Source organism: Pseudophryne corroboree, unplaced genomic scaffold (assembly GCF_028390025.1).
Source record: "Pseudophryne corroboree isolate aPseCor3 unplaced genomic scaffold, aPseCor3.hap2 scaffold_585, whole genome shotgun sequence".
Taxonomy (NCBI): Eukaryota; Metazoa; Chordata; class Amphibia; order Anura; family Myobatrachidae; genus Pseudophryne; species Pseudophryne corroboree.
The window spans coordinates 143,755-157,221 of NW_026970184.1; the positions used below are offsets into that span (position 1 = coordinate 143,755).

Here is a 13,467-nt window from a genome sequence, read left to right on the forward strand (position 1 = left end):
GAGGAAGGAGAAGAGGGAAGAGGTCTGTAGCCTCTTCAAGATCGCAGGAGCAGAGATCGTCCTCTGCTTCTGCCAAATCCACTGCATGACGCTGGGGCTCTCTTGCAAGAGCCCACACCAGTGGGGGCACGTCTAAAACACTTCAGTCAGTTCTGGATTAATTTGGACCTGGACTCGTGGGTTTTACAAATAGTGTCCCAAGGGTAGGTAAAAGTCAGATTTCTTTGTCTCAGATCTTCCTCTAGCCTTGTTCTTCTTTCGAGAGTTCCCTTGTGCTGCCTCAGTTGGATCTCCTTCACTTGACAGGGGGGTGCCCGAGCAGCGACCCTCCCCAGCTCTAGCCCAACTCCTACTTACCTGCCAGGTAAGATACTATGATCATGAAGTTGCTTCTCCCAGGGCAAGGCTCACCCATTGCACTCTGGGTGTGCTGCCCCTGCGATTTCCCCAAATGTGGGAAACTTGACTGCATAATTTGTGTTTCCCCTGGTCGGCTCTCATATAATTCAGATCTCTTTGTCTCAGGTCTCTGTCCAGCCTAGTTTGCTGTCTGTTTCCACTTCTTTTTTCTTGAGCCCCTCCCTTCTATACCCTTGTGCACTATCCTGACTTCTCCTCCCGTCTGCTTACTTTGTGCCTTCCAATGCACAATGCAAACTACAGGTAGTGCTGCAGGGCCCACACCCTTTTACTTGCCTTACAGAGCAGCTCTGGAGCTGTTACAGTGCCCAGCTGCTGCAAGAAATTAGCTTGAATGCTTCAGGGGCTGGGGCATAGCCAACATGAGCCCCACACCGAAGGAGGGTGTAGGTGTTTAATGTGAACTAGGGGTCATCCAAGCGCCGCAAAAGGCCGCCATGCCCTGCACGCCCTTTTTCTCTTTTCATATGCAGACGAGGGTTGAAGCCAACTTTGACCCACTGCTTTGATGACATCACCATATGCAAATCCATCTGCTGCAGGCCTTCCCCCAGGAATGCTTGCACTAGTTGTTGCATTTGGTTTGTTGTTTGGGGGTGCTTCAGTATTAAGCAGCCTTCTGCCCTCCCATGTTCATCTGAAAATATGTGTTCTCCCTGCAGTTGTTGTCCCCAGATGAGAGTTCCCTTGTGCTGCCTCAGTTGAATCTCCTTTACTTGACAGAGATGTGCCTGAGCAGCGGCCCTCCCCAGCCCTATCCCAAATCATACTTATTTTGCTTAGGAGATACCATGGTCATGAAGATTGTTCTCCCAGGGTGAGGTTCATTCATTGCATTCTGGGTATGCTGACCCCTGTGATTTCCCCAAATGTGGGAAACTCGACTGCATTATTTGTGGTAGTGGGGGACTGTTTGTGTTTTCCTCTGGTCAGCTCTGGTAAAAGTCAGATTTCTTTGTCTCAGATCTTCCTCTAGCCTTGTTCTTCTTTCGAGAGTTCCCTTGTGCTGCCTCAGTTGGATCTCCTTCACTTGACAGGGGGGTGCCCGAGCAGCGACCCTCCCCAGCTCTAGCCCAACTCCTACTTACCTGCCAGGTGAGATATTATGATCATGAAGGTGCTTCTCCCAGGGCAAGGCTCACCCATTGCACTCTGGGTTTGCTGCCCCTGCGATTTCCCCAAATGTGGGAAACTTGACTGCATAATTTGTGTTTCCCCTGGTCGGCTCTCGTATAATTCAGATCTCTTTGTCTCAGGTCTCTCTCCAGCCTTGTTTGCTGTCTGTTTCCACTTCTTTTTTCTTGAGCCCCTCCCTTTTATACCCTTGTGCACTATCCTGACTTCTCCTCCTGTCTGCTTACTTTGTGCCTTTTAATGCACAATGCAAACTACAGGTAGTGCTGCAGGGCCCACACCGTTTTACTTGCCTTACAGAGCAGCTCTGGAGCTGTTACAGTGCCCAGCTGCTGCAAGAAATCAGCTTGAATGCTTCAGGGGCTGGGGCATGGCCAACATGAGCCCCACACCGAAGGAGGGTGGGGGTGTTTAATGCGAACTAAGGGTCATCCAAGCGCCGCAAAAGGCCGCCATGCCCTGCATACCCCTTTTCTCTTTTCATATGCAGATGAGGGTTCCAGCCAACTTTGGCCCACTGCTTGGATGACATCACCGTATGCAAATCCGTCTTCTGCAGAACTTCCCCCAGGAATGCTTGTACTAGTTGTTGCATTTGGTTTGTTGTTTGGGGGTGCTTCAGTATTAGGCAGCCTTCTGCCCTCCCATGTTCATCTGAAAATATGTGTTCTCCCTGCAGTTGTTGTCCCCAGATGAGAGTTCCCTTGTGCTGCCTCAGTTGAATCTCCTTTACTTGACAGAGATGTGCCTGAGCAGCGGCCCTCCCCAGCTCTATCCCAAATCATACTTATTTTGCATAGGAGATACCATGGTCATGAAGATTGTTCTCCCAGGGTGAGGTTCATTTATTGCATTCTGGGTATGCTGACCCTTGTGATTTCCCCAAATGTGGGAAACTCGACTGCATTATTTGTGGTAGTGGGGGAATGTGTTTGTGTTTTCCTCTGGTCAGCTCTGGTAAAAGTCAGATTTCTTTGTCTCAGATCTTCCTCTAGCCTTGTTCTTCTTTCGAGAGTTCCCTTGTGCTGCCTCAGTTGGATCTCCTTCACATGACAGGGGGGTGCCCGAGCAGCGACCCTCCCCAGCTCTAGCCCAACTCCTACTTACCTGCCAGGTGAGATACTTTGATCATGAAGGTGCTTCTCCCAGGGCAAGGCTCACCCATTGCACTCTGGGTGTGCTGCCCCTGCGATTTCCCCAAATGTGGGAAACTTGACTGCATAATTTGTGTTTCACCTGGTCGGCTCTCGTATAATTCAGATCTCTTTGTCTCAGGTCTCTCTCCAGCCTAGTTTGCTGTCTGTTTCCACTTCTCTTTTCTTGAGCCGCTCCCTTCTATGCCCTTGTGCACTATCCTGACTTCTCCCTTCTGCTTACTTTGTGCCTTCCAACACACAATGCAAACTATAGGTAGTGCTGCAGGGCCCACACCCTTTTACTTGCTTTAAAGAGCAGCTCTGGAGCTGTTACAGTGCCCAGCTGCTGCTTGAAATCAGTTTGGATGCTTCAGGGGCTGGGGCATAGCCAACATAAGCCCCACACCGAAGGAGGGTGGATGTGTTTAATGCGAACTAGGGGTCATCCAAGTGCCGCAAAAGGCCGCCATGCCCTCCACTCCCCTTTTCTCTTTTCATATGCAGACGAGGGTTGAAGCCAACTTTGACCCACTGCTTGGATGACATCACCATATGCAAATCCATCTGCTGCAGGCCTTCCCCCAGGAATGCTTGCACTAGTTGTTGCATTTGGTTTGTTGTTTGGGGGTGCTTCAGTATTAGGCAGCCTTCTGCCCTCCCATGTTCATCTGAAAATATGTGTTCTCCCTGCAGTTGTTGTCCCCAGATGAGAGTTCCCTTGTGCTGCCTCAGTTAAATCTCCTTTACTTGACAGAGATGTGCCTGAGCAGCGGCCCTCCCCAGCCCTATCCCAAATCATACTTATTTTGCATAGGAGATATCATGGTCATGAAGATTGTTCTCCCAGGGTGAGGTTCATTCATTGCATTCTGGGTATGCTGACCCCTGTGATTTCCCCAAATGTGGGAAACTCGACTGCATTATTTGTGGTAGTGGGGGACTGTGTTTGTGCTTTCCTCTTGTCAGCTCTGGTAAAAGTCAGATTTCTTTGTCTCAGACCTTCCTCTAGCCTTGTTCTTCTTTCGAGAGTTCCCTTGTGCTGCCTCAGTTGGATCTCCTTCACTTGACAGGGGGGTGCCCGAGCAGCGACCCTTCCCAGCTCTAGCCCAACTCCTACTTACCTGCCAGGTGAGATACTATGATCAGGAAGGTGCTCATCCCAGGGAAAGGCTCACCCTTTGCACTCTGGGTGTGCTGCTCCTGTGATTTCCCCAAATGTGGGACACTTGACTGCATAATTTGTGTTTCCTCTGGTCGGCTGTCGTATAATTCCGATCTCTTTGTCTCAGGTCTCTCTCCAGCCTAGTTTGCTGTCTGTTTCCACTTCTCTTTTCTTGAGCCGCTCCCTTCTATGCCCTTGCGCACTATCCTGACTTCTCCCGTCTGCTTACTTTGTGCCTTCCAACGCACAATGCGAACTACTGGTAGTGCTGCAGGTCCCACACCCTTTTACTTGCCTTACAGAGCAGCTCTGGAGCTGTTACAGTGCCCAGCTGCTGCAAGAAATAAGCTTGAATGCTTCAGGGGTGGGGCATAGCCAACATGAGCCCCACACCGAAGGAGGGTGGAGTTGATTATCATACAAGCGCCGCAAAAGGCCGCTATGCCCTGCACGCCCCTTTTCTCTTTTCATATGCAGACGAGGGTTGAAGCCAACTTTGACCCACTGCTTGGATGACATCACCATATGCAAATACATCTGCTGCAGGCCTTCCCCCAGGAATGCTAGCACTAGTTGTTGCATTTGGTTTGTTGTTTAGGGGTGCTTCAGTATTAGGCAGCTTTCTGCCCTCCCATGTTCATCTGAAAATATGTGTTCTCCCTGCTGTTGTTGTCCCCAGATGAGAGTTCCCTTGTGCTGCCTCAGTTGAATCTCCTTTACTTGACAGAGATGTGCCTGAGCAGCGGCCCTCCCCAGCCCTATCCCAAATCATACTTATTTTTCATAGGAGATACCATTGTCATGAAGATTGTTCTCCCAGGGTGAGGTTCATTCATTGCATTCTGGGTATGCTGACCCCTATGATTTCCTCAAATGTGGGATACTCGACTGCATTATTTGTGGTAGTGGGGGACTGTGTTTGTGCTTTCCTCTGGTCAGCTCTGGTAAAAGTCAGATTTATTTGTCTCAGATCTTCCTCTAGCCTTGTTCTTCTTTCGAGAGTTTACTTGTGCTGCCTCAGTTGGATCTACTTCACTTGACAGGGGGGTGCCCGAGCAGCGACCCTCCCCAGCTCTAGCCCAACTCCTACTTACCTGCCAGGTGAGATACTATGATCATGAAGGTGCTTCTCCCAGGGCAAGGCTCACCCATTGCACTCTGGGTGTGCTGCTCCTGCGATTTCCCCAAATGTGGGAAACTTGACTGCATAATTTGTGTTTCCCCTGGTCGGCTCTCGTATAATTCAGATCTCTTTGTCTCAGGTCTCTCTCCAGCCTAGTTTGCTGTCTGTTTCCACTTCTCTTTTTTTGAGCCGCTCCCTTCTATGCCCTTGCGCACTATCCTGACTTCTCCCGTCTGCTTACTTTGTGCCTTCCAACGCACAATGCGAACTACAGGTAGTGCTGCAGGGCCCACACCCTTTTACTTGCCTTACAGAGCAGCTCTGGAGCTGTTACAGTGCCCAGCTGCTGCAAGAAATCAGCTTGAATGCTTCAGGGGCTGGGGCATAGCCAACATGAGCCCCACATCGAAGGAGGGTGGGGGTGTTTAATGCGAACTAGGGGTCATCCAAGTGCCGAAAAAGGCCGCCATGCCCTGCATACCCCTTTTCTCTTTTCATATGCAGATGAGGGTTCCAGCCAACTTTGGCCCACTGCTTGGATGACATCACCGTATGCAAATCCGTCTTCAGCAGACCTACCCCCAGGAATGCTTGTACTAGTTGTTGCATTTGGTTTGTTGTTTGGCTGTGCTTCAGTATTAGGCAGCCTTCTGCCCTCCCATGTTCATCTGAAAATATGTGTTCTCCCTGCAGTTGTTGTCCCCAGATGAGAGTTACCTTGTGCTGCCTCAGTTGAATCTCCTTTACTTGACAGAGATGTGCCTGAGCAGCGGCCCTCCCCAGCCCTATCCCAAATCATACTTATTTTGCATAGGATATACCATGGTCATGAAGATTGTTCTCCCAGGGTGAGGTTCATTCATTGCATTCTGGGTATGCTGACCCCTGTGATTTCCCCAAATCTGGGAAACTCGACTGCATTATTTGTGGTAGTGGGGGACTGTGTTTGTGCTTTCCTCTGGTCAGCTCTGGTAAAATTCAGATTTCTTTGTCTCAGATCTTCCTCTAGCCTTGTTCTTCTTTCGAGAGTTCCCTTGTGCTGCCTCAGTTGGATCTCCTTCACTTGACAGGGGGGTGCCCGAGCAGCGACCCTCCACAGCTCTAGCCCAACTCCTACTTATCTGCCAGGTGAGATACTATGATCATGAAGTTGCTTCTCCCAGGGCAAGGCTCACCCATTGCACTCTGGGTGTGCTGCCCCTGCGATTTCCCCAAATGTGGGAAACTTGACTGCATAATTTGTGTTTCCTCTGGTCGGCTCTCATATAATTCAGATTTCTTTGTCTCAGGTCTCTCTCCAGCCTAGTTTGCTGTCTGTTTCCACTTCTTTTTTCTTGAGCCCCTCCCTTCTATACCCTTGTGCACTATCCTGACTTCTCCTCCCGTCTGCTTACTTTGTGCCTTCCAATGCACAATGCAAACTACAGGTAGTGCTGCAGGGCCCACACCCTTTTACTTGCCTTACAGAGCAGCTCTGGAGCTGTTACAGTGCCCAGCTGCTGCAAGAAATCAGCTTGAATGCTTCAGGGGCTGGGGCATAGCCAACATGAGCCCCACATCGAAGGAGGGTGGGGGTGTTTAATGCGAACTAGGGGTCATCCAAGCGCCGCAAAAGGCCGCCATGCCCTGCATACCCCTTTTCTCTTTTCATATGCAGATGAGGGTTCCAGCCAACTTTGGCCCACTGCTTGGATGACATCACCGTATGCAAATCCATCTTCAGCAGACCTACCCCCAGGAATGCTTGTACTAGTTGTTGCATTTGGTTTGTTGTTTGGCTGTGCTTCAGTATTAGGCAGCCTTCTGCCCTCCCATGTTCATCTGAAAATATGTGTTCTCCCTGCAGTTGTTGTCCCCAGATGAGAGTTCCCTTGTGCTGCCTCAGTTGAATCTCCTTTACTTGACTGAGATGTGCCTGAGCAGCGGCCCTCCCCAGCCCTATCCCAAATCATGCTTATTTTGCATAGGATATACCATGGTCATGAAGATTGTTCTCCCAGTGTGAGGTTCATTCATTGCATTCTGGGTATGCTGACCCCTATGATTTCCCCAAATCTGGGAAACTCGACTGCATTATTTGTGGTAGTGGGGGACTGTGTTTGTGCTTTCCTCTGGTCAGCTCTGGTAAAATTCAGATTTCTTTATCTCAGATCTTCCTCTAGCCTTGTTCTTCTTTCGAGAGTTCCCTTGTGCTGCCTCAGTTGGATCTCCTTCACTTGACAGGTGGGTGCCCGAGCAGCGACCCTCCACAGCTCTAGCCCAACTCCTACTTACCTGCCAGGTGAGATACTGTGATCATGAAGTTGCTTCTCCCAGGGCAAGGCTCACCCATTGCACTCTGGGTGTGCTGCCCCTGCGATTTCCCCAAATGTGGGAAACTTGACTGCATAATTTGTGTTTCCTCTGGTCGGCTCTCATATAATTCAGATCTCTTTGTCTCAGGTCTCTCTCCAGCCTAGTTTGCTGTCTGTTTCCACTTCTTTTTTCTTGAGCCCCTCCCTTCTATACCCTTGTGCACTATCCTGACTTCTCCTCCCGTCTGCTTACTTTGTGCCTTCCAATGCACAATGCAAACTACAGGTAGTGCTGCAGGGCCCACACCCTTTTACTTGCCTTACAGAGCAGCTCTGGAGCTGTTACAGTGCCCAGCTGCTGCAAGAAATTAGCTTGAATGCTTCAGGGGCTGGGGCATAGCCAACATGAGCCCCACACCGAAGGAGGGTGTAGGTGTTTAATGTGAACTAGGGGTCATCCAAGCGCCGCAAAAGGCCGCCATGCCCTGCACGCCCCTTTTCTCTTTTCATATGCAGATGAGGGTTGAAGCCAACTTTGACCCACTGCTTGGATGACATCACCATATGCAAATCCATCTGCTGCAGGCCTTCCCCCAGGAATGCTTGCACTAGTTGTTGCATTTGGTTTGTTGTTTGGGGGTGCTTCAGTATTAGGCAGCCTTCTGCCCTCCCATGTTCATCTGAAAATATGTGTTCTCCCTGCAGTTGTTGTCCCCAGTGTTGGCATAGTGCGATGGATCGATACCATAGGTGTGCAGCGGGAAGTCTTATAGATAAAGTATCACCTCAGGAGTTACCTTGTGTACAGACAGAACGAGACTTGAGATGTATATCTTCTTTATATAGTACTGAATAGCAGGATCAATATAACAACAGGTTTCAGTATCAGCTTCTCTTAAACATGTCAGTAACATCAGCTCATCTCCTTTCCTTAGAGACTTTTCTAGAACACACATGTGAGGAGATAAAACAAACAAGTACAAACATATGCAACAGACAAACACTACACCTCTGTAAGTATACAGCGCCATCTGCTGCCCCTGTACGGTAACTACATGCATGTAAACAAACCCATAGTCTGTTGTACATATTTCAACACCCCTTCTCAACAGACTGGGTTTCTTCAGTTAGACCCATCTTTGACGTAAGTCTCCAATGTCTCTCTCTGGTAAGAGGCTTAGTCATGATATCAGCTGTCATATCTTCTGTTGGGCAATAGTTCAGCTCTATAAGACCTTGTTCCTGTAGATCCCTCAGGAAGTGATGCTTGACATCAATGTGCTTGGTTCTTGGGTTCACTCTTTCTGTTTGCGCTAATGCAAGGCATCCTTGATTATCCTCATATATCTTGATAGGTTCTTCTTGAGGCATTCCTAGGTCTGATAGTAGTTGCATTAACCATACCACTTCTTGACTGGCGTGAGCTGCTGCGATATATTCAGCTTCTGTAGAAGATAGTGCTACGGTAGACTGCTTCTTGCTTGTCCAGCTGATTAATCCTTCTCCAATAGAGAATAGATATCCACTTGTGGATTTTCTGTCACTTGTGTCTCCAGCCCAATCTGCGTCAACATATCCTGTTAACTTGTGACTTGTGTTTGCTGAGAGCTTAAGCTTCTTGTTAATCGTTCCCTTTAAGTAACGAATTACCCTCTTAACTGCATTCCAATCCATCTTTGTTGGTTTAGAGACTTTTCTGCTTAAAATTCCCGACTGCTGTGGAGATATCTGGTCTGGTGACGGTTGCAATGTATAGCAATTTTCCTATGGCTTTTCTGTATAGATGGTTATTCTGTAACAGGTTGCTCTGATCATTTGGTTCCTTTTCATAACTTGTCTCCATAGGAGTGCTTGCTGTCTTTGCATCTTGTATACCAAATTCCTTAATGGTTTCCTGAATTTTGTATTTCTGACTTAGTGTGAATGTTCCATCATCTTCTCTTGAGATTTGCATTCCCAAGTAATGCGTTATGTGGCCGAGGTCTTTTGTTTCAAACTGACGGTTTAGTTCTTGTAACAATTCAACTTCGTCCCCTTCTTGTTCAAAACAAACTAGCAAATCATCCACGTAAATCAATACATAGAACCATCTTTCCTCTATCAACTTTGTATAGAGACATGGGTCTGCTTTGCTTCTGATGAATCCCTTTTCTGTCAGAACTCCATTTATCTTTGTATTCCATGCTCTTGCTGCTTGTTTAAGACCATATATACTCTTGTTAAGTTTACATACATGATCTGGGTTCTGAGAATTCACGAAGCCTGGTGGTTGTTCCATGTATATATCTTCCTTTAGTTCACCATGTAGGAAAGCCATCTTTACATCGAAGTGTTTCACTTGCATACCCTTTATGGCTGCTGTTAGGAGTAAGGTTCTAATGGTTGTGTGCTTCACAACTGGAGCAAACGTTTCATCATAATCTTCTCCAAATTTCTGTGAATATCCTTTAGCAACGAGTCTTGCCTTGTATCTTTCTATTTTTCCCTTCAGAATCATACTTGACCTTAAAAGTCCATTTACATCCTATGGCCTTTTTGTCTATTGGTAGTCTGGTCAATGTCCATGTCTGATTGTCGTCCATTGATTCCATTTCTTCTTTTGCGGCTCCTAGCCATTTCTGTGCTTCTCTTTCAGAAAAGTTAGCAATTTCTTCCCATGATGCAGGTTCTTGTATGTTAATGGCTTTTGCTTTGTAAGATAAACGTGTAGGTGCTTTTCCCTTATTTTCTCTTGAAGAGCGTCTCACCCCCTCGGATGCACTCTCATGAGTGTCGCTGGTATTTGTCTTGTGTTGTACTTCAACTTCTTGAGTGATCTCTACTTCATCTGTTTCTTTGGATTCAGTGCTTTCTTCTTCAGTAGAGTCTACTGGAATTATGACATCATCTCGTGTTTCTTCTATGAATGTCATACTGTTGCTTATAACTACTTTTCCAGTTCTTGGATTTAAGATTCTGTAGCTATTTGAATGTTCACTATAGCCGACTAGAACTCCCTCTTCTGCTCGGATCTGCAACTTGCTTCGTTTTTCAGCAGGAATGTAGGCGAAGGCTCTGCATCCAAAAACTCTAATGTGCTTTAAGCTGGGTTTCTTACCGTGCCACAGCTCATATGGTGTCTTCCTTACTGCTTTGGAAAGTAGTCTGTTTTGAAGATAGGTGGCTGTTGCTGCTGCTTCACCCCAATATTTATCAGGTAGTCCTGAATCTGTAAGCATGCACCTTATCATTTCTGTTAGTGATCTGTTTTTCCTCTCAGATACACCGTTTTGCTCTGGTGTATATGGTACTGTCTTCTGATGCTCAATACCGAGTCCTCTCAAGTACCGTTCTATTTTCTGTCCTGTGAACTCGCCTCCATTGTCGCTGCGAAGAGTTAGCATATTCCTCTTGAACCTGTTTCTGGTCATGGTCACGTAGTCTTGCAGCTTTTCTAAGACTTCATCTTTACTTTTTATTAAATAAGTGACTGTGAACCTGGAGTAGTCGTCAATGAATGTCAGCATATACCTTTTGTCTCCTATGGTTCGCGTTTTCATAGGTCCGCATACATCACTATGTACCAGGTCTAGTGGTCTGGAAGCTCTGTTTTCACTTTTCTTAGGAATTGTCGTCCTTGTTGCTTTTGCTTTTATGCAGCATTGGCACTTCATCATTTCTGAACAGTCTGACACTTTGAGATCCCTGGCTAGGTCTCTCTTCTGCATTTCCTTTATGCAATCTGGGTGTCTGTGTCCTAATCTTCTATGCCACTTGTGAATACAGTCAGCGTGTTTCTGTGTACTCAGCTTTGCCTGCTGTGCTGCGATATCCAGACAGTATAAATGTTCTTTTATTCTGGCTGTAGCTAGTGTTTCTCTTCCATTTTGGATAAAACACTTATTATTCTGAAACTTTACAGTAAGTCCTTTTTCTACTAGATTCTTTACTGATAGCAGTGCTCCCTCAAGCTTGGGAACATATAGCACATCTGTTACGGGTATTTCTGCATAGCTGCCATTACCCTTGGAGCATAGGAATTGACCATTCCCTTTCCCTTCTGCAATGATATTTGTTCCGTCTGCTAGGTAGATTGTTTCTTTATGGTTCAAATCAAGTTCAGTAAAGAAGTCCTTGTTATTTGTCATATGACTAGTCGCTCCTGAGTCTACAAACCACTTTTCTGACAATTGGGTTACTGTCGCTTTAAATGTTCCATTCCAAGTGTGTGCTCCTGTATCTGTAAGTGTGGCTTTGGCTCTTTGTTTGTGTAATCTTTCTGGTGGTTTGTGCTGCTCTGTCTTCCATATGGTGCAATCTTTTTTCAGGTGACCCACTTTCTTGCATCTGAAACAAGCTCTTGTTTCCCTGGTGTGTGGCTTAGTGTCCGCCATTTTAAGTGCTTTCTCTGTGTCACTTTCAGTATTGCACTCTGTAAGCTCCTTTCTGCGTTGATACTCCTCTATGAGCCTGTTCTTCACAAAGTCTGGTGTGATTTCTGCTTCAGGTCTCATTTCTAGTGCGTTTATTAGTGCACTGTATGTATCTGGTAAACTGCAAAGGAGGATGGCTACTCTGTGGTTGCTTTTGATTTCTTCTCCCATTGACCTGAGCTGTATGGTTATCTCTAGTAGTGCACTGATGTGTTCTTGCATTGTCTTGCCTTTATTAAATCTCATTTGATATAATTTTCTTAATAGGAATAGTTTGCTGTTCAAACTTGATCCTTCATGCACTCTCTGTAATGCAGTCCACATGCCTTTAGCTGTACTCTCTTGTCTTATGTGTATAAGCTGTTCATCTTCCACTAGTAAACTTATAGTGGCTCTTGCCTGTCTGTCCTTCTTAATCCACTGCTGATCCTCTCCTTCAGGTCTGTCTGCATTTATAACATCCCATAAATCATCTCTGGTTAATAGCATTTCTACTTTAAACTTCCATGTTTGATAGTTCTCATTAGAAAGCTTGCTAGCAGCTAGTCTGAGATCTGTGTAATTTGCCATAACCCTTCCTTGTATAGATCTCTCTATTCTTCTGTGGTATTAAACTTGTTTTACTCACAGTTTTCTTTCCAAGGTTCTCCTGGGTTGTTTCTTGTGTGAGTTACACAGTCTGCTGTCTGCGCCTGCTGGGACTTGCAGTGCGACTCATGATCTGGATGCTGCTTAGGATGCACTCCTGAAAACTTTATCTTGTATAGACTCCAGTCTGGGCCCATAACCTGTTGGCATAGTGCGATGGATCGATACCATAGGTGTGCAGCGGGAAGTCTTATAGATAAAGTATCACCTCAGGAGTTACCTTGTGTACAGACAGAACGAGACTTGAGATGTATATCTTCTTTATATAGTACTGAATAGCAGGATCAATATAACAACAGGTTTCAGTATCAGCTTCTCTTAAACATGTCAGTAACATCAGCTCATCTCCTTTCCTTAGAGACTTTTCTAGAACACACATGTGAGGAGATAAAACAAACAAGTACAAACATATGCAACAGACAAACACTACACCTCTGTAAGTATACAGCGCCATCTGCTTCCCCTGTACGGTAACTACATGCATGTAAACAAACCCATAGTCTGTTGTACATATTTCAACACCCAGATGAGAGTTCCCTTGTGCTGCCTCAGTTGAATCTCCTTTACTTGACAGAGATGTGCCTGAGCAGCGGCCCTCCCCAGCCCTATCCCAAATCATACTTATTTTGCATAGGAGATACCATGGTCATGAAGATTGTTCTCCCAGGGTGAGGTTCATTCATTGCATTCTGGGTATGCTGACCCCTGTGATTTCCCCAAATGTGGGAAACTCGACTGCATTATTTGTGGTAGTGGGGGACTGTGTTTGTGTTTTCCTCTGGTCAGCTCTGGTAAAAGTCAGATTTCTTTGTCTCAGATCTTCCTCTAGCCTTGTTCTTCTTTCGAGAGTTCCCTTGTGCTGCCTCAGTTGGATCTCCTTCACTTGACAGGGGGGTGCCCGAGCAGCGACCCTCCGCAGCTCTAGCCCAACTCCTACTTACCTGCCAGGTGAGAAACTATGATCATGAAGGTGCTTCTCCCAGGGCAAGGCTCACCCATTGCACTCTGGGTGTGCTGCCCCTGCGATTTCCCCAAATGTGGGAAACTTGACTGCATAATTTGTGTTTCCCCTGGTCGGCTCTCATATAATTCAGATCTCTTTGTCTCAGGTCTCTCTCCAGCCTAGTTTGCTGTCTGT

General features: G+C 46.6%; 13 non-coding genes and 2 pseudogenes across 13 annotated transcripts; all 15 read left to right on the forward strand.

Annotated features, from left to right (window-relative positions):
- The first annotated feature begins 349 nt into the window (after positions 1 to 349).
- Positions 350 to 491, forward strand: LOC135034745 (U1 spliceosomal RNA; annotated as a pseudogene).
- Positions 492 to 1,186: 695 nt separating this feature from the next.
- LOC135034659 (U1 spliceosomal RNA) lies at positions 1,187 to 1,348 on the forward strand. The gene has a single exon (XR_010229817.1). It is a non-coding gene; the product is annotated as a U1 spliceosomal RNA (small nuclear RNA).
- Positions 1,349 to 1,500: 152 nt separating this feature from the next.
- On the forward strand, positions 1,501 to 1,663 carry LOC135034698 (U1 spliceosomal RNA). Its single transcript, XR_010229853.1, has one exon. It is a non-coding gene; the product is annotated as a U1 spliceosomal RNA (small nuclear RNA).
- A 674-nt stretch (positions 1,664 to 2,337) lies between these two features.
- LOC135034648 (U1 spliceosomal RNA) lies at positions 2,338 to 2,501 on the forward strand. Its single transcript, XR_010229806.1, has one exon. It is a non-coding gene; the product is annotated as a U1 spliceosomal RNA (small nuclear RNA).
- A 152-nt stretch (positions 2,502 to 2,653) lies between these two features.
- Positions 2,654 to 2,816, forward strand: LOC135034696 (U1 spliceosomal RNA). The gene has a single exon (XR_010229851.1). It is a non-coding gene; the product is annotated as a U1 spliceosomal RNA (small nuclear RNA).
- Positions 2,817 to 3,487: 671 nt separating this feature from the next.
- On the forward strand, positions 3,488 to 3,651 carry LOC135034731 (U1 spliceosomal RNA). The gene has a single exon (XR_010229881.1). It is a non-coding gene; the product is annotated as a U1 spliceosomal RNA (small nuclear RNA).
- Positions 3,652 to 3,803: 152 nt separating this feature from the next.
- LOC135034748 (U1 spliceosomal RNA) lies at positions 3,804 to 3,966 on the forward strand. The gene has a single exon (XR_010229895.1). It is a non-coding gene; the product is annotated as a U1 spliceosomal RNA (small nuclear RNA).
- Positions 3,967 to 4,622: 656 nt separating this feature from the next.
- Positions 4,623 to 4,786, forward strand: LOC135034667 (U1 spliceosomal RNA). Its single transcript, XR_010229824.1, has one exon. It is a non-coding gene; the product is annotated as a U1 spliceosomal RNA (small nuclear RNA).
- Positions 4,787 to 4,938: 152 nt separating this feature from the next.
- LOC135034677 (U1 spliceosomal RNA) lies at positions 4,939 to 5,101 on the forward strand. The gene has a single exon (XR_010229834.1). It is a non-coding gene; the product is annotated as a U1 spliceosomal RNA (small nuclear RNA).
- Positions 5,102 to 5,772: 671 nt separating this feature from the next.
- Positions 5,773 to 5,936, forward strand: LOC135034808 (U1 spliceosomal RNA). Its single transcript, XR_010229936.1, has one exon. It is a non-coding gene; the product is annotated as a U1 spliceosomal RNA (small nuclear RNA).
- A 152-nt stretch (positions 5,937 to 6,088) lies between these two features.
- Positions 6,089 to 6,251, forward strand: LOC135034718 (U1 spliceosomal RNA). The gene has a single exon (XR_010229870.1). It is a non-coding gene; the product is annotated as a U1 spliceosomal RNA (small nuclear RNA).
- Positions 6,252 to 6,925: 674 nt separating this feature from the next.
- Positions 6,926 to 7,089, forward strand: LOC135034669 (U1 spliceosomal RNA). The gene has a single exon (XR_010229826.1). It is a non-coding gene; the product is annotated as a U1 spliceosomal RNA (small nuclear RNA).
- A 152-nt stretch (positions 7,090 to 7,241) lies between these two features.
- LOC135034704 (U1 spliceosomal RNA) lies at positions 7,242 to 7,404 on the forward strand. The gene has a single exon (XR_010229858.1). It is a non-coding gene; the product is annotated as a U1 spliceosomal RNA (small nuclear RNA).
- Positions 7,405 to 12,946: 5,542 nt separating this feature from the next.
- Positions 12,947 to 13,110, forward strand: LOC135034783 (U1 spliceosomal RNA). The gene has a single exon (XR_010229914.1). It is a non-coding gene; the product is annotated as a U1 spliceosomal RNA (small nuclear RNA).
- A 152-nt stretch (positions 13,111 to 13,262) lies between these two features.
- LOC135034684 (U1 spliceosomal RNA) lies at positions 13,263 to 13,404 on the forward strand (annotated as a pseudogene).
- Positions 13,405 to 13,467: the final 63 nt, after the last annotated feature.